At 45.5% G+C, this 20,589-nt stretch overlaps 1 protein-coding gene across 5 annotated transcripts in view; it reads left to right on the top strand.

The window, feature by feature from the left end:
- EPHA5 (EPH receptor A5) overlaps nucleotides 1–20,589 on the top strand; it is a 726,990-nt gene that overhangs the window by 483,360 nt on the left and 223,041 nt on the right. The window lies entirely within an intron of this gene.

Genomic DNA, 20,589 nt, shown 5'->3' with positions numbered 1-20,589 from the left:
TATACACAAATATCATCATTCATTCAGTTTTCATTCAATACTGTACCATCATGCAATGCAGAAAATAGCTGCTGTGAGCTGTTTTTCTTTTCATAATTTCCCTGACATGCTTTATTTACTTATCTGTTAAGTTCACTTGTTGGTGATAGGGTAAAAGACACACAATGTATCCAGAGTGCAACACAAAACATGAGCTGTTTCTTCCTAATGAGCCCTTTGGATGGTTTAAAAGAGTGAATGACTTACCGGTTAAACTGAAGGTATCCTGTTATTTTATCAAATGTAAGAGTTAAGCTTTTCTCAGGCTAAAAGCAGACAATGTAGAAGAACATTTAACTACATTTAATGGTGATGGTTGTTAAAATATCTAAGAAAATAGGTTCTAATCTTTTTCATTTTTTCATTTGCCATTAGTTCTTGCAGCAGTTATAACACAACCACAACTTCTGTGAATATAAAATGATACATGCCAAAAGACTAAACTCTTTCTTGTGGTTATCGGAAAGGGTGTCTCAAGTTATTTTTGATCTTAACAAAGTAGTTCACTGAAGAAGCAGCAAGGATGACTTTTAAAAACAATTCTTCATTCCACTCCTGGTCTTTCTGTCAGGAATAAGTACCAGAACATACAACTGTTTTCCAAATGCAGGTCAATTCTTTGCTCCTTCAGGAGTCAGAATACAGACAGTGCCAATATGAAAGAATTTCCCAGAGACACTACTTCACTTGTGAACAGGCAAGCCCCACCATGTTCATCTTCATGAACACATATGCTGCAATTTCATACACCACTTTAACTTGAAATGTGATAAGCTGCCCTTTCGCTATACCATTTCACAACCTTGTTTTACTTGGGGTTCTGCAGGAACCTTAGTTTTACACATTGTTTCACTTGACTTTGCAGGAACCCAAGGACTCACCAAGATGGTTCAATCTTAATATACACCGGCTTACAAATTTTGTCGTGGAGAATCCTTGCGGCTCCGGAGAGGTCGACTGACCTTTTCAACCATAAGCAAATTAGAGGTCAATCAAAACATCAATGACATTTAGATTTGGTGATAAGTCAATGATGAGAGGTTGGTGGCAGTTTCAGAAACCTTTATTTATCATGAAGTTAGATTCTCTAAATATCTCTATTAAGTTTAGTAAGTTTACAGAAATAAATACTAGATTTGTTTAGAAGTCAGCATTTAGAAAAATATGCAGTGTTCCATAAAGAAACCCCGTAAGGTAACTAAGGGGCCTTTTCTAAAATAGAACCCATGCAGAGTTCCTATGGAGAAGAGCGAGTAAGAAATTAACTACTCATAAAGAGTAGTTCTGGAAACTCAGCTGAGTTCTCTACAGCTGCAGTACCAACTGTGTATAAAAGTGTGATCCTTGCAGTAGCATAGATCACTAATAATCCAAAATGATCAGAAATGAAAAAGAATTAGTCACCCCAGGGAATTAGCTAAAGAGATCAACTTCCCATAAAGAAGAGTCTCAGGACAGGGACATTTCAGCAGCAGGACGGCCGAAAAGGTTGAAAGGATTCAGAGGCAAGGAGGTGTAGTAAAAAGAGAGTGTGTCTAACTAGCTAGGAACATTAATATAGGTTCATACTTTCGTAACAATTCTGTAGGCGTCCTCTGTCGATATCCAATTAGAATAATTCACAAGATAGTGTCATCCGTTATACAATGCTTTTTCTTCGGATTCCCACAGTCTGTACCCTCATTGCCATGATCGATACAAATTTGTTACTTAATTTCTTACATGAGGGAAGGTTCTCATGAAAACCCTGTTGCCTAAGTTAAAGGATGCTCTATGAGCTCAATGTGTGAACAATGGCTAGTCAGTAATATGAAAGTATACATCAATGTTATTCTGTAACACCATTCATAAAAGTCTCTATGTCATCAATTTACATAAGCAGTTTTAATAAGCTCTTTGTAGTCTAACACATGATCTAACATGGAGTGACAATCTGAATGAACACAATGTTATGACAACGCATTTCTAAACGATGTCACTAATGCTAAGGAGTTTTACTAACTGTCTTATTCATGTAACTTATGGTGCAAACATTTTTGAAACACGCATTAATTTGCAAACAATCCTCAATCTTACATATGATTAACTAATGTATTCTGACAGTTTATTTACTTGGATTCTAAACATTATATGTTCACACTTTTTCCTACAATCCATTTTCTAACGTAAATATTTCAACAGCATTTAAAACATTTCTAAAGTGCAATTCTAACACAGTGAGTATGTTGGTTTTCTAAATGTGTGCTCATTTGTTCCAACTTCACTTCATCTACTGGTTGGAAATTGATAGGCCATGGAATTCACAGGTACTGCGTTGTCACATCTGTTAATGAGCATTCCAATTGTTCAAATTAGATGTTTTCTCGGTCCTTATTTCTTTGTTTTCTCTTCCCTTGGGGACTACCGAGCATGGGCTTATTATGTGAATGCTTATTTCCTGGGTGTTGGGTGGGGGGGGGGGGGGTTTGCTGTCTCACATATGTGTTGAAACAATGATGGTCGGCACTAGTGGATGTAAGACCAAAATGTCGACTATGCTTTTAGTTGTCTTTGCTATTTAATCCAAGTGACCTAAATAAATGAATAGTTTGTCTTATAGAGTTGTAAGGAACATGTACCTTTTTTCTGAATCATTTGTATGAGCTGTCCGTTTGATATATGCCATTATTGGCAAGATTGTAAAATATGACTTCTTATTGCTAGATTGATTTGATTAAAACTGTGTATCCAACCCTTTTCTCTTAGTAAAATAGGGGGACAATAATGGCATCTGTTAAGATATATGAATAATCTACACAATCAACGAATCATGTATTTATTGACTCTGTGCCACTTGTAAGTCAGCTAATTGAGATGAGTACCCAACCTCCACAGTAAGCTTCATAAGGTGATCAGTGGTCTGTGAACATACTCAGATTTGTCATTAAGAGGTCTGCAGAGAGTGTGCCACCAGTATCTTTTTCATGCCAGCCTAGTCTAGGGGAAAGTTTCTTGGTCCTGTAGCCATACTAGCTCCAGCGACTCTTGTGTAAAAGAGCACAATAGTTCATAGCTAATCACACCTGGACACTACTTGGTCATGTCATCATCAGTACTCTACACAAAATTAGTTGATTATCTGGATGTATAGCATATTAACTCAATCTAAGTTACTGTTCATAGAATAGTATTCAAGATATTATTCATAGAGGTAGACATAACCCAGCTGTGCCTCAGGGGAACGCAGGCCACAATGTCAACCATGTTCCTAAATTGAAGCGATTAGTGGACAGTTGCATGAAGCAGCTTTCTGAGCGCTCGTAGATGTTACCATCCATGGCACCACACCACCAGTCGCCACATCCAATGCTGGCCTGCTTGGAATCTCAGCAAGTGCCAATGTGCCCTCTGTTCTGGTCTTTGCTCCCATCTGTCTTTACCAGTGGGTATTATGGCACGGTTGTTTACCAGGATGCACAGACACAAAATTGATTGTATGAAAGTGCAATATCATTGTCCGCAGCTATTATTACTGCTACAAATGCAGGGGCACCAATGCTGAGAGGTGCAAGGGACCTATGCATCCCAATTATGGTTGTGTTTCTACTCCCCAAAGGGGGAGCAGGGTCACTCATTTTCAATGCTTTCACAAAGGCCCAAAGCACCCTTGCTAGATCATTGCATACAATCGTAACTGTAGAGTATTGCATTCCTTTTGTTAACCATGATACAGTTAATTAAAACCTTCACATGATAGGAAAAGTGCAAATTGCAACTATGAAAACAAATAAACGGCGTGCGCCCAGACAAAGACGCTTTTAAAATATATATAAAAATGCTGTATGCCATCAGGATCCTCTGAAGCCATGATCCAAAATGTACGCCCCAGTGCCAATGGACCATTTCAATATTGTCCCAAGTAGTGCACAATTGAGCAAAGTAAAAGTAACAGTGCATAAACAGTGCAAATAACACATATGGAAGCAGATAAAAAGCTTGCGGACAGTCAAAGGCACTTTTCAATACATATATAACAAGCATTGGTAATGCATCTGTTTCGTCTATGTGATGAATAAAGTACTGTTTTTATCAATCGTCGTACGGGCTAAGGCAAGAGCTAACTGACAAATAACAGGAAAGTGGAGAGGATGTGGCGCAGTGGCAAGAGCTGCTGACTTGAGAGCTGGAGATCCCGGTTCATATCTCCGTGGCAGCAACATCCTGTGATTCTATGCAAATCACTTAATCTCCCTGGTGATCAATTGTTATATAAATATGCTGCAAGAGTGCAAGAGTAAAAAGCAAAACTGTATGAAAAAATAGTTCCACCAAAGTGGATATTTACAGTATTTTTGCCACGGGAAACTATTAAGAGAAGCAGACGAGGAATAAGCATTGGTAAATGCAGGAAAATATTCTACAGCCAATCAAAATGGAGGAAAAGTAAGTAGCACACACAGGAACCAATGAGAAGCCAGGAAAGAGAGGAGGCAGGATCAAAGACCCTTTTAAGTTTATATTAAAAACAATAGATTTCTCAAGCACAGTCCAGGCGAAACCTAAAAAGCTTTGGGCTATCGGAGTCATCCAATGTCATCATTCAGCGCTACACCCCAATGCGATGGCCCGTTTCAACATTGACCAGGATAATACAAAATAAATTATTAGGTCCCCGTAGTGCTCAGTGCTTGTTAGAACCGGCTGTCTCTAGTTGGCAGAGGCATACACTTCTGACAAATAGGGACACTCCTTTTCTAGTCAGGGCAAGGGGATCACACCCTTCGATAACCCCTGCTCACCCCCTTGGTAGCTTGGCAGAGCAGAACAGGCTTATCTCAGAGGCTGTGTGTTAAGCAATTATGACCACATACAGTAATAAAGTGAATACACTACAAATGGACACGACACAGTAGTATTATAAAAATAAGTATCTTTATATAAGACTTAGCACAAGACCAAATAACGGCAAAACTGTACACAATCGGAATAAATACGTTCGGGAAGGAAAAAGGATAGTTCAAAGGTAGTTTCTTCTTTAGCACAAGAGTCTTTTATATCAAGCAAATCTTCTTCTTGGAAACACAGTTCTTAGCAACAGGGTAACTCACACGGGAGCTACACAACGCTGGGGCAAGGATAATCCACAGGTTCGGCGTCGTCCGCGAGGAGCGCTGCGCCGGGCCTGGAGTCACACGGACCCCCAACAACACAGTACCTTAGGAAATTGAAGCACACGATGATCAGCGGCGTCGAGCAATCCGGCGTCGCGTCTTCGGTGTCGATCAGGCCACAGCAGGCGTTGTCGATGATGCAGTTGCACAGAGTGAGCAGCGCTCACGGCGTCGAAGGGCACACGGCTGATGCGATCAGCAGCGGGGCAGACACGAGGTCCTCTGGAGTTAGAGACGTACTCCTACTCACTGGTGTTGCTGCTGGCGTCGGTCGGGCCCAGCGTCCGATCGTCGTGATTGCTGGTCCTTTCAGAGGTGCTGGATTCACACTCCCAGCGGATAGCACTTTTTAGCAGGTGAAGTCCTTTAGCCCTGTGACTTCGGCAGGAGACTGGCACTCTTCCAGTCCTTGGAGATTTTCTTAGCAAGCGTGAGAGTACACACACAGTTCCTCTCTCCTGGTTTCCTTGGCAAAAATAAAGAAGCACTGCAGGATTCCCCCAACAACAGCACACTGGCAGAAGGGGTAAGCAGTCCTTTAGATCAGCAGGCTTCTTGTCCTTGGTTACAGGGTTCCTTGTCAGAAGTGATCTGATTTCCTAGTTCAGGGGTCCTTCTCTTATACCCCTTTTCGTCTTTGATCCCTTTGTCTATGCCGGGGGTTTCCCAACATCCTGGGTCTGCGGTGGGTGGAGCTAGGCAGTCGCACCTGGCCTATTCATTGAGCCGGGCCGGGTCCTCAGACGCCCCGCAGGAGGTGGAGCCAGCATTGATACTGGCAGGAGCAGAGCTATCGCCCTCCTGGCAGGAGGTGGGGCTAGGATCGTCCATGGCAGGCACAGAGCCATCAGTCGCTTGGCAGGAGGTGGAGCCAGCATTGTATCAGGCAAGGCAGGCTATCAACAACTACTCTCCCCCTACTCTCAACGTAAATGTCCCACTCATCCCACACTGACTCATCCAGACCTCTTGGAGCCGCCCAGCTCCTGTCACACACACGCAAGACCAGCAGAGACCAGATATGGTTAGACAAGAAAATAGACACTTTCTAAAAGTACTACTTTCGAACCCAGAGTCCAAAAACCATCCACACCAACGGATGCGTAATTAAACCCCGAGCTCAGGGATACCAAACTCGACATTGCACCGTACTCTCCGAGCCAGCTAGGATCATAGCATTAATAATCCCGGCGGCCCATTCTATCCAACGGAGAGTAGGCTACCTCGCAATAGTGAAGCACTGAGATGGCGGCACTTCACTATCAGGACATGCCAACTTGGTCAGGCGTGTCCTACCTTACACTTACAATGCACCCTGCCCATGGGCCTACCATAGGGGTGACTAACATGAAGTTAAGGGAAGGTTGGAGGGGCTGGCAAGTAGGTATACCTGCGCAGCCGACGTGACAGTGCAAGACTGCACGTGGGTCTCGCAATGACCGACCCGTAGGCATTCTTTTACAAGGCCGCTCCTGTGGGTGGCACAACACGTGCTGCAAGCCCACGAGCGGCATTTGTATTTACAAGCCCCGGCACTCCTGGTGCACTAGACTAGGGACTGACAGTAAACCAAATAAGCCAAACATGGATACAATAGATACATCATTTTAACAGAGGGAGCACTTGCGCTATGGCACTGATCAGCAGTGACACGGCGCCCAAAGCATATACCAGCAAAACATCGTAAAACAGTAGAGGCAAACAGAAAAAATGGAGGAGAGACTCAAGCCAATGATGTCAGGTCTAACACGTGTCCCCTCCAGCTGAAATGTGGGGAGAACTACCCTTGACCTAGGGAGTCCTCATCACTAAGGCGGAAAAATCTGGACAGACCATCAGCATTGGCGTGATCTGTACCAGGGCGGTGTTCCACCGTAAAGTCCATCCCCTGTAGAGCAATGGACCACCTCAACAGTTTTGGATTCTCACCCCTCATTTGCATCAACCATCTGAGGGGCCTGTGGTCTGTCTGAACCCGGAAGTGAGTCCCAAACAGGTAGGGTCTTAGCTTCTTCAGCGCCCAGACCACAGCAAATGCTTCTCTCTCTATCGCACTCCACCTCGTTTCCCTGGGAAGTAACCTCCTACTGATGAAGGCTACAGGCAAGTCTCGGCCCTCTTCATTCACCTGAGCTAGAACAGCCCCCACGCCATGCTCTGAAGCGTCCGTCTGAACAATGAATTCTTTCGAAAAGTCGGGTGCTTGGAGTATAGGTGCTGTGCACATTGCAGTTTTCAGGGTGTCAAAGGCCGTTTGACAGGCATCAGTCCAGATCACGTTTCGTGGCTGCTTCCTGGAAGTCAGCGAAGTCAAGGGGTGCACAATGTTACCGTAATCCTTGACAAACCTCCTGTAATAACCCGTGAGTCCTAAGAAGGCTCTCACCTGTGTTTGGGTTTTGGGCGGTGCCCAAGCCAGGATGGTATCAATCTTGGGTTGCAGGGGGGCCACCTTACCACTCCCTACTTGGTGCCCCAAGTACACCACAGAACCCTGCCCAATCTGGCACTTACTGGCTTTGATTGTGAGGCCTGCTCCGCGCAGGGCCAACACCACTTCCTGGAGGTGGCGCAAGTGTTCCTCCCAGCTGGCGCTGAACACTGCGATGTCGTCCAGGTAGGCGGCGCTGAATTCCTCCAGTCCAGCCAAGACCTGGTTGACCAACCTCTGGAAGGTGGCAGGGGCATTCTTCATCCCAAAGGGCATCACCCGGAACTGGTATAGCCCATCTGGTGTCGAGAACGCTGACCTCTCTTTTGCCCCATCAGTCAAGGCGATCTGCCAGTACCCAGACGTTAAGTCAAACGTACTAAGGTACCGGGCAGCCCCCAACCGATCGATGAGCTCATCAGCTCTGGGGATGGGGTGCGCGTCAGTCTTCGTGACCGAATTGAGTCCTCGGTAATCCACGCAGAACCGGAGTTCTGGTGAAGCACCAGGCGCTGCAGCCTTCGGGACCAAGACCACTGGGCTGGCCCAAGGACTGCTAGAGGACTCAATCACCCCTAACGCGAACATTTTGGAGACCTCCTCCTTAATGTACGCTCTGACCTTGTCAGTCACCCTGTAAGCCTTGTGCTTCACAGGAGGGCTGTCTCCGGTGTCAACGTCATGGACACACCAATGCGTGACACCCGGAACCAAGGAAAACAGATCCGGGAATTGTCCCAACAGGTGGCGACAATCCTGTTTCTGCTCAAGGGTCAGTGTGTCAGAGAGGACCACACCATCCACTGACCCGTCTTGCTCGTTAGCATACAGGAGGTCAGGAAGAGGCTCGCTCTCCTCCTCCGTTCCATCATCTGTAGCTAAGAGCATGCCCACTTCGGACCTTTCTAAGTGGGGCTTCAAACGGTTGACATGCAGGACCCGCAAGGGGTTCCTGGGAGATTTCAAGTCCACCAAGTAGGTGACATCGCTCTTCTTCTCCACAACCTTAAACGGTCCAGTCCACCTGTCCTTGAGCGCACAAGGTTCCACAGGGGACATGACCCATACTTCCTGACCAGGCTGAAGCTCTACCAGAGTGGCATTCCGGTCGTACCATCGCTTCATCTCCTCCTGGCTGGCCTCCAGATTTGCCTGAGCAAGTTCTCTGAAGCGCCGAGTCTGGTTCCGAAATGCCAGCATGTAGCTGTATACATCCTGGGGAGGTTTCCTGGGAGATTGCTCCCAGCCTTCCTTGACCAGACTCAAAGGCCCTCTTACCGGGTGACCGTATAAGAGCTCAAAGGGGCTGAACCCTAGAGCCTTCTGCGGTACCTCACGGTAAGCAAACAACAGGCATGGCAAGAGGACGTCCCATTTCCGCCTCATTGGTTCTTCAAGACCCATAATCATGCCTTTCAGGGTCCGGTTGAATCTCTCAACCAGCCCATTTCCTTGAGGGTGGTAAGGAGTGGTGAACTTGTAGGTTACCCCACACTCCTTCCACAGAGACTTCATATAGTTCGAAATGAAGTTGGTGCCTCGGTCGGACACCACCTCTCTGGGGAACCCCATCCGGGAGAAAACACCCATCAGTGCCCGTCCCACCACGGGGGCCGTCACTGTCCTGAGAGGGATGGTTTCCGGGTACCTTGTGGCATGGTACACCAAGACCAGGATGAACCTGTTGCCCAGGGCTGTCTTGGGGTCCAGGGGCCCAACAATGTCAATACCCACCCGGTCAAAGGGGGTGCTGACCACCGGAAAAGGTTGGAGGGGAGCCTTCTGCTTCCTTCCGCTTTTCCCACTTGCCTGGCAAGTGCGACAAGTCTTGCAATGGATGTCTACATCCCTACGCATCTGAGGCCAATAAAAATGGGTGACAAGCCTGTCATAGGTCTTGTCCTGCCCCAGATGTCCAGCTAACGGTACGTCATGAGCCAAACCCAGTAGGAAGGCTCTGAAGCGCTGGGGTACCACCAGCACACGGGCTGACCCAGGCTCAGCAGCCTTAGGCTCACTATACAGGAGGTCGTTCTCCCAGTACACAAAATGTGACCCTGACTGATCACCTGAGGATTGGGCTGAGGCCTGCTGCCTCATGCCCACAAGAGAAGGGCACACCTTCTGTTCCGCACAGAATTCCTCCCTGGAGGGACCACCATCCTGCTGCCAGTGGGTCAGCTCGGGCAGATCTCCCAGTTCGGCAATTTGTTCCCCTGTGGGCTCCAGGGCATCCCCCTCAGGGTCTACCTCCTTCTGGACCACGGGAACAACGGGGGCCGGTTTCCCGCGCCTCCTGCCTCTTCTCCTCACAGCTGGGTCCTGGGCTGTACTTTCAGGCTCCGGGACCCCATCAACACCCTTACTCGCTGTCATGGATCGAGTGGTTGCACACACCCACTCTGGTACACCCAACATTTTCAAGTGCGCCGCTCGCTCCACCTTAGCCCAAGGGGAGTCTTCCAAATCATTGCCCAGGAGACAGTCGACAGGCATGGCGGGCCTCACAGCAACCTGAAGAGTACCTGAAACTCCCCCCCATTCAAAGGAAACCTGAGCCACCTCACACTCTTTCTGGGAGTTATCGGCAGCTATCACGGGGTAGAATGCGTGGGGAACCACCTGCTCTCTGGACACCAAGTGACACTTGACAGCTGTCACACTCGCTCCGGTGTCTCTGAGAGCTTCCACTCTATGGCCATTAATGGTCACCCACTGCCTATATTTACTAGTGTTACTAGGCAGAGGGGGTGGAGGGACCATTTGCATGTCTCCTAGCGAGACCAGGGACATTTCTGCGGGACCCCTCCCACCATGGACAACCATCTCCTCCCCTCCCAAGGCTACACTTGCCAACTGACGAGGGGGTGCACGCGGCGGTGCATTCGAATCCTTCTTGGGACACTGGGGGTCATAAAACCGGTGTCCCACCTGCCCACAACCGTAGCAGGTTAGGGGGCCCCTATGAACAGGTTTACCCGTCGGGGCCCCTGGCTTCTTCTCAGGGGGAGGCTGGGAACCTTTCCCTTGGTTCCCTGGGGGATTACTTTGGGGCCCTTTCTGAGACTCCTTCTGTTTACCCTTGTCCCCCCCACTCTTCTGCTGGGGACCCTGCCCACCTTTGGCTGAGTCTCCCACTGGACCCTTGTGGACCCTGGTACTGACCCAGCGGTCCGCCTCCTCAGCAAGTTTTCTAGGGTTAGATATCTTGCTATCAATCAGGTGCTGGCGCAGCTCTGGAAAACAGTTATTAGACAAGTGCTCCCACGCAAACAAATCATAGAGAGCTTCATAACTTTCCACTTTGCTGCCCTTTACCCAACCATCCATGGCTCTGCAAAAATAAGACACATATTCAACCCACGTCGTACCAGGCAACTTCTTACATTCTCTAAAAGCTTGTCTGTACTGCTCGGGGGTTAAACCATATCGCAACATTAAAGCATCTTTCATATGAGCATACGACATCCTATCCGCAACAGGCATGTCTAACAGGGTATCTCTTCCCTCATTCACAAAGCGACCCCACAACCCCGCTCCCCAATTCTTCTCAGGGACCTGGTGGGCCAACAATGCTAACTCATATGCTTTAAACCATTGACCAATATCTTCATTCTTATTGTAATCTTTGATCACATCTTTCGGGAAGTAAAACTTACTTTCTGCAGGCTCGGATGGAATGCTGCCACCAGAGGGATTCAACTCTAACTTTTTAGCTTGGATATCCAGTTCCCTCAACCTGGCTTCACGCTCCAAAGCTAACTTCTCTCGTTCAAACTCCAACTTTTTGATCTCTAAATCAGCTTCCCTTCTACCTCTTGCATTTTCTAACTCCAACTGCCCATTTATCTTTAGCCTTGCCATCTCCATGTTGTAAGCTCGCTCTTTCGCCCTTTCTTCTCTTTCTTCAGGGGAAAGACCTTTGGAGGAAACACTGCTTCCGGGAGAGGGCTCAGGTCCATTCACTGGCACCTCCTCATCCCCTTCCTCTGTGGGTACCACCACCACATCAGAGGGATTTCTGGATTCCCACCAGGCCTGTAATGCTTTATAAAAATCATCTTTTCTCGAGAGGCCGGTGGTAGGAACTTCAAACTGGTTGCAAAAGTGTTTCAGCTCATCTTTCTTGTATCTTTTTAGCTTACTCCTCTCGAACTCTTCAACAACAACGATAGCAGGGGCAGTGACTCCGTTGTCACTCATGGTTAAAACTGGCAGTGTTCAGAAAATCAAGTTTCAGGAAAGCGGAGAACAAAAATAGGATCCTTCCGAATCAGATTGTGACTGCGTTATGGTCTGCTTTCACTACGTAGCGCACACTAATCACTGTACATGGGTCATAAATGCAAGGTCCAAATCCTCACCGCTCCATCCAATGTTAGAACCGGCTGTCTCTAGTTGGCAGAGGCATACACTTCTGACAAATAGGGACACTCCTTTTCTAGTCAGGGCAAGGGGATCACACCCTTTGATAACCCCTGCTCACCCCCTTGGTAGCTTGGCAGAGCAGAACAGGCTTATCTCAGAGGCTGTGTGTTAAGCAATTATGACCACATACAGTAATAAAGTGAATACACTACAAATGGACACGACACAGTAGTATTATAAAAATAAGTATCTTTATATAAGACTTAGCACAAGACCAAATAACGGCAAAACTGTACACAATCGGAATAAATACGTTCGGGAAGGAAAAAGGATAGTTCAAAGGTAGTTTCTTCTTTAGCACAAGAGTCTTTTATATCAAGCAAATCTTCTTCTTGGAAACACAGTTCTTAGCAACAGGGTAACTCACACGGGAGCTACACAACGCTGGGGCAAGGATAATCCACAGGTTCGGCGTCGACCGCGAGGAGCGCTGCGCCGGGCCTGGAGTCACACGGACCCCCAACAACACAGTACCTTAGGAAATTGAAGCACACGATGATCAGCGGCGTCGAGCAATCCGGCGTCGCGTCTTCGGTGTCGATCAGGCCACAGCAGGCGTTGTCGATGATGCAGTTGCACAGAGTGAGCAGCGCTCACGGCGTCGAAGGGCACACGGCTGATGCGATCAGCAGCGGGGCAGACACGAGGTCCTCTGGAGTTAGAGCCGTACTCCTACTCACTGGCGTTGCTGCTGGCGTCGGTCGGGCCCAGCGTCCGATCGTCGTGATTGCTGGTCCTTTCAGAGGTGCTGGATTCACACTCCCAGCGGATAGCACTTTTTAGCAGGTGAAGTCCTTTAGCCCTGTGACTTCGGCAGGAGACTGGCACTCTTCCAGTCCTTGGAGATTTTCTTAGCAAGCGTGAGAGTACACACACAGTTCCTCTCTCCTGGTTTCCTTGGCAAAAATAAAGAAGCACTGCAGGATTCCCCCAACAACAGCACACTGGCAGAAGGGGTAAGCAGTCCTTTAGATCAGCAGGCTTCTTGTCCTTGGTTACAGGGTTCCTTGTCAGAAGTGATCTGATTTCCTAGTTCAGGGGTCCTTCTCTTATACCCCTTTTCGTCTTTGATCCCTTTGTCTATGCCGGGGGTTTCCCAACATCCTGGGTCTGCGGTGGGTGGAGCTAGGCAGTCGCACCTGGCCTATTCATTGAGCCGGGCCGGGTCCTCAGACGCCCCGCAGGAGGTGGAGCCAGCATTGATACTGGCAGGAGCAGAGCTATCGCCCTCCTGGCAGGAGGTGGGGCTAGGATCGTCCATGGCAGGCACAGAGCCATCAGTCGCTTGGCAGGAGGTGGAGCCAGCATTGTATCAGGCAAGGCAGGCTATCAACAACTACTCTCCCCCTACTCTCAACGTAAATGTCCCACTCATCCCACACTGACTCATCCAGACCTCTTGGAGCCGCCCAGCTCCTGTCACACACACGCAAGACCAGCAGAGACCAGATATGGTTAGACAAGAAAATAGACACTTTCTAAAAGTACTACTTTCGAACCCAGAGTCCAAAAACCATCCACACCAACGGATGCGTAATTAAACCCCGAGCTCAGGGATACCAAACTCGACATTGCACCGTACTCTCCGAGCCAGCTAGGATCATAGCATTAATAATCCCGGCGGCCCATTCTATCCAACGGAGAGTAGGCTACCTCGCAATAGTGAAGCACTGAGATGGCGGCACTTCACTATCAGGACATGCCAACTTGGTCAGGCGTTTCCTACCTTACACTTACAATGCACCCTGCCCATGGGCCTACCATAGGGGTGACTAACATGAAGTTAAGGGAAGGTTGGAGGGGCTGGCAAGTAGGTATACCTGCGCAGCCGACGTGACAGTGCAAGACTGCACGTGGGTCTCGCAATGACCGACCCGTAGGCATTCTTTTACAAGGCCGCTCCTGTGGGTGGCACAACACGTGCTGCAAGCCCACGAGCGGCATTTGTATTTACAAGCCCCGGCACTCCTGGTGCACTAGACTAGGGACTGACAGTAAACCAAATAAGCCAAACATGGATACAATAGATACATCATTTTAACAGAGGGAGCACTTGCGCTATGGCACTGATCAGCAGTGACACGGCGCCCAAAGCATATACCAGCAAAACATCGTAAAACAGTAGAGGCAAACAGAAAAAATGGAGGAGAGACTCAAGCCAATGATGTCAGGTCTAACAGTGCTTCTATAAAGAGCAGTCAATAGTAACAGTAGAATAATTAATACGATTTTGAAGTGGCATTTATTGGGCAATTCTGTCCGAAAACTGTTCTCTGGTTTATTTATTCCAAGATGCCACTCAGGTAGCCAGTTTCTAGTGCCCCCTCATCCCTGGCTTTCATTTACTTCACCTCAAATTCAATTTGCCAATCAGCTTCTGGCGCACAAGTGAGGAGAAAATGCCAAAGTGTTGAAGGTGTAAAACTAGCGAGACCAGCATGTTTACAAACAACTCGTGAAAACATTGGCTAAGAAGAGCCCGGGGGCTCTTCAGAGCAGGCAAACATCCAGGATTAAGAAATGTACAGCATTCGTGCTCTTTGTTGTTTAATTTTCTGCATTCACATTAAACGAATTACATTTACTTCAGACACTATATTTTGCTCAATTCCTGAGAAAATGTTTGTTTTAAAGCAGAATTGTCCACTTGCAAGCACATTTCAAATATTAAATTGACAAAGATGAGAAAAACAATTTTGTACATTTCCCTTTCAATTTAGATATTGTTAACAGAAACATTTATTGCATGACGAATCACTAGCATTGAAAAACCTAAAGCACTTCACAACCACGGCCAGCATGTTTTGCTCCCCACCTCTCGAAAATATTCGAGAGGTTGCAAAATGTGGTCTTCTCCATCCTTTTCACAATAAATCCCTAGTATTTCACCTTAGGGGCCCAATTCACAAATTAGTAATTACACACTTACGATGTTTATTTTGCTCCTTCCAAATACACAATTGCATTTTTATTACATTCATGGACTAGTTCACTGATCGGTAACACACGTGTAGCACTTTATTTCCTCAGCATGTTCAACTGTGTGCGCCATGGTTTGGCATGCATTGACTCCCATGAACCACGTGGGTGGGTTGACAGTGGCCTACTATAAGAACATTTAAATTCTACCCCTAAATTAGGGGAAGAAATCAAATCCTTTACACTATCCTCATGGTTTGCACAGTAGTTGCTGCTGGTGGTGTGGTGGAGAGGAGGGGGATTATAAAAAAAGAAAAAAAGGAAATAAAGGAAATAAAGAAAACTTCACTTACATGCCAGCCGCCGCCTCTCCTCTTTCCTCTTCGGTCGACACAGGAAACAGGAATCACACATGCTCCCAGACTCTCCTAAGCCAATCACAATGCTGCTGTCTCCAGCATGACAGCAGCCTTGTGATTGGTCTGAGTGGCCTCGTTCGGTGCTCAGACAGGGAGTGGAAGGCAGTGCATGTTCTTCACCCGGTCAGTGTAAAACATCTGGATGGAGAAACACTAAGTGCGCATGACTGTTTGGCCGACCCAAACCCACTCCTCCCCCAGCTCAGTTGGCAGACCAGCCCCACGCGCACCTTAACAGAGCCAGAACTAAAAAATAAAATGATAATATCATGGCGTTATTATCATTTTCTTTTTGCTTTGGGGGCGATGCTCCTCCAACTTACAAGGCCATGTTGTGTAGGCAAAGGCCCTTTACATCACCAGCATCCTTCCAATGTTCGAGCCCTGTTCCAGGTCAGCATTTCTTCAGGGAAAGGCGACCTGCAACCATCGCATAGTAGATATTGGCACGTCCCTTTGTGAACGAGTAATGTGGAAGGATCCTGGCCAGAGCACTCTAGCCCGCTCCTGAAGCAAAGCTGCAAAGAGTTCACATTGAGTACACCACTTCTGGTATAATCATGTCCTGATTCCTTTTGTGAATAAGTATATTCTCTAATTGTATTTTTTTTCTATTTGCGCTTGAGCAGATTGGACTGAATGATCGTGAATCTGGCACACGTTCTGTTGTTTTAAATATATATATATATATAGAGTCAAAGCTCATAATGAGATTTAGAACAAAACAACCACTGGGCCTTAACGGGGACGAGGAAATGTACGTTCATCTATAGGGTTACAGACTGGTGACATCCTATGGAGATACAATCTCTCCATATAACTATGTGCACACAGAGAGATGAAAATAAGAAGAAACAAATAGACAAAAAGAAAATATGCACGACATTCGATCTTGGAAATCATGAACATAACATAGAGACTTCCTTTGTTTAGATGTGTTTAGATGTGTTTATACAAAACAACATAGATTATGTCATTGAGTTAAAAGATGTATGCAACAGAAACATCATCAAGGGCCAAATTGTGTAAAATAGGATTATAGAGAACATGTAAAGTAAAGGTGGTAGACAAACAGCGATGGCCAGGGCACTCAGTCCAAGAAATGGTAAAGACACTTAGTCATATAATTACATACACGATCAATACGATAGCTACTGCGATATTGATCACTGTATTCATGGCTTCACCATGAATCTGAAAACGCCAATCATTTAACTATTAGAGCGGCACAAGGTGTAATGTAATTGGAAAACACTGCTGCATTACTCCACCAACAGCGAAACACACAAACATGGCCGTTTGATAAAGTTCCATTGAAACTATACATACACGCACTACATGGCCCATGATGCACAGCAACAACCAATGGGTGCAGGAGCATAAATAGAGAAATTGAAAAGGGACAAATGTATAGCACTGCCGTGAACAGGAACTACGGTTCGAAATGCGTAGGTTATCTCAGTCTGAAATAAATCATCTTTGAAACTATCAAGAGGAGTGCCATGATTTTTCTTTGTGTGGAATAAAAACAAGACACTGCCCTGGTCTTGACGTGGACACCGACAAAAACTGTGCTCCTCTGCTACAGGACAACTTTTGTAAAAAAATTAAAATATATATATATAATATATATTATATATATGTATGTATATGTATATATTTGTATATATATTTTACTTCACTACATTGTGCCTGAAAAGCTCCAGAATTCTTTGGATGTCACAATTTCACAGCGTACCAGGAGAAAAAAATGTAAGGGTCTGAAATTTTTCATAGATAACAAGAGCATGTTTCATATTGTGTGATATGTACATGCAGTGTGTTTATTGTGTACGCAACTGAAGCACAATTGAGAGGTTCGAGAAAAGCATAGAGAAAGAAACAGACAGCACATGTGTCTCAAATTATTCTTTTTAATTTAGAATTTTTACTTTGTGACTTAAATTGCAAAAGTTCCTGATCTGTTTTCTCTGAGTTTTTCTGTGGAGTAGAAAAATGTGCATACGTTCTAGAGACCTCGAACAAACTGGAGCTAGTACTAAGGATGCAAAAAACATTCTTTCAATTTTGGAATGAGCTGAAAATCACATATGGCACCAGGCCATCGTAGGATAAACATAAAAACTAAAAACACCTATTTCCCCAAAGCCTTCAGGGCTAAAGGAGTAGCAACTAGAATTCTCCATATCTTTTTAAAATTCATTCATAATGTCTAATGAGCATGACTAAGCCCAGGAGTCTATCTGAGCTCTATACAATATGAATAAGCATACAATTGTTTGTGGCATAAGACACGCTCAGTCTTCTATACAAACATCATTATACAACAAGGGTAGTATAAAATTGAGCTGGTGGGCCTGAATAAAAAAAATAATCGAACTTGATTTATGAAGGAACTTTTTTATCCCGTCCATTTTGAAGCTAAAAGCATTTCTGAGTTGCGGATCTGAAGGCAGTCATTGGCTGTCCACAAGAGAAGGTTTTCTCCTGCAGATGGCATTACATGACATGGGGCACTGTCTCCATATACAGAAAAGAAAACGAAATGCCATAAAGGTAGGCTGAGCACACCAGGATATCCAGGGCATAGGTGGGGTGGTGGTGGTGGTGGTGGTGGTGGTGGTGGCTGGGCACTAAAGGATCCACAAAGTTTTTTTTTTAATGTACGTTTGGATTGTGTTGCACAGTTCATAACTGCACTCAGAGTCCGCAAACCAAAAGAAATACAGATCCCCTTTGACAGCTTTCAAATGTCTTCAGACCTGGTAAAGCCTGCAAACTGTGTCAGCTTTAAACCCTCATTGGACCTCCTCTTTCGTAATCTACGGGCTCCCTACCAGTTCACCGACTACTGAAAGGGAGTTCCTTGAGGGTCCAAAAATGTTATTAGTTTGCAGAACCTGTGCCCAAGGCTTTAAGTGGACCGGGTCACATTGGTGCTCATCACCGGCAGTTCTAAAAAGCAGGTGCTGAGACGGGTCTCTATTGCGCTCTCCATTTTTGGCCTCAGGGTGGAAAAAAATCTAACTCTGCAGGAGGGCCACCCTTCACCTCCTTTGAGATAACTTCAAAGACACTCTTTATAGTTCTTTCACAATCCCATCATTTCAGAACTGACACATTTTCAATATTTTGTACAACAAACCCATCGTTTTTGCTTATTTATCTTACACAACTAAGAACCCGTGGCAAAGCCAATAACCCTGACTTGTTGTAGATGTTTTGTTACTTGTATTATATATCTGTATGCAATGACAGAAACAGCAAAATACCAGTCGAGCGGCACACTATGCTAAGCACAGATTTTAAGCTTGAGTATTTTTAAGCCTCACCCTTAATTACATTGGCCAAGCCCCTTTGAGAGACCCCCTAGCTTTTTCATTCTGCTTAAAGCCCTGCCTATGCCGGATCCCCAGTTCAGCACCTAGGCAGCTGTTTCAGCCCCTTTGTAAACATTTAGATTCTGCAGACCCACACATGGCATACGCCAACCCCAGTTGGTAAGTGCCAGCCATGTAAGTGCAACCAGCAAAGATGGGAATTCCTGGCTTGAGTCCACAGGCCCCATATGTAACCACAGACCTAAAATCTTTTAAGAAAGGAGAGGATCCTTTGGCGGAAATTAGAGTATCCTTCCACAGAAAAGGAGAGGTCCTGCTCTCTTTCGACCAGGGTCCTGACTTTCTATATGCTTTTCCTTCTGCATCATTGCTTGCTAAATTATAGTGCTTACTACTGATATCTGGCTTACCTCACCAAAATGGCAACCTCGGGAGACAGACAGCAATCCTGCAAACCATAACTCGCAAAATGCAATGTTTATGACCTCACAAGAAGATATGTAGCAACCCCTAAAAGTGCAACATAAATACATACCAATATGTACTGAAGTCAATACATTATACTACATTCATGGTCGCCTCTTTCATCGTGTTAATGGTAATGTGACATGTAATCTCATCTCTAAAACTATTTCTGACATGTGTAAAAGCATTTGAGACATCCAGGTTTAGTTCACAAGCATTAGATTTGGAGTACAATTTTTTTTTACTTGTGAGAATTCTCGATTGAGGAGCTAATCATAACTGTTGAATGCAAACATTTTTTAAGTGTTGTTTTGTAACATAACTTAATTGTAGTTCTTGCCTTTTCAGCGAATTTCAGAGATTTTCAAACATATATTATGGTGGTATACCCAATCTAAACGACATTTGAAAGTGTAATTTCTTCATTGTAAAACTTATCTATCAGTCTATCTATCTCATAAATTATATAATACATCTTCCTATAAGTACACAGAGGATGAGAAGCCCAGCCGGTTGGATTTACTAGCCAACAGGCATCTGGTGGTTGCTAAAGTGAGGCATCTCCTTGTGCTTTGCATAACACGTGTTAGTTTTGCAGTAAAATGCAATTGACATTGGCATGGGCTTAGAATCTATCAGAGTAGGGTGAAAGAAATATGGGGTTTGTTTTGTGTCGAATCGATTGAATAGCGGGCACCCCTATTTTTCTTTTTCTTTTGCAACAAGTCCCCAATTATGTATTTTTTAGATCAATTGCAAAGATTTTTATTACTCGTGCAATAGAAATTAATAACTATTTTTCTTTTTCACTCTCAGTCCCTCTGTTTTTTAAATGAAGAGTTTGACGTCAACAAATGTGAATACTGCTGCCATATATCAGCTTATGTGACCTGGCTAATGCGAATAACAAACATGAATAGAGAACACACAACTGACAGCATAAAAACAGTGTATGTGATCAGCCCCATATATTGAAGAGTGGATTACTGTATTTGAGACAAGTGTTTAAATTAAGGAAGCGTGTACTACTTTGTATTTCAAGGACGCGTCCTCACTCTTGTTTCAGGAGCCAGGCACCCCCAAGGGGGATTTGCTTCCTTGAACATAGGAAAAGCACCTTCTTCTCATCGCATGCAGCTTCACTTTCTCACGTACATGATTGATGTTGTTTAGGGTTATTAGATGACTCCATGAAATTGGAGCCCAAGTACTCCAGTGCTGACCTTCCTTTGAACAGCCCACTGCATCGTGGTAATTGTGGTCTCCAGTCACACGCATTAAGCTAGCTGCACAGACAGAGCAGACCATTGAAGCCTTTCAAGCATCTTTTGAGGCAGAGTGTGCTGCCGCTGTTCTTCGCTGCTCGCGACGTATGAGGGGGAGGCAAATATTCAGCC

The sequence above is a fragment of the Lissotriton vulgaris genome, chromosome 3_1 (assembly GCF_964263255.1).
Source record: "Lissotriton vulgaris chromosome 3_1, aLisVul1.2, whole genome shotgun sequence".
Taxonomy (NCBI): domain Eukaryota; kingdom Metazoa; phylum Chordata; class Amphibia; order Caudata; family Salamandridae; genus Lissotriton; species Lissotriton vulgaris.
This window is presented reverse-complemented; position numbering and strand designations above follow the sequence as displayed.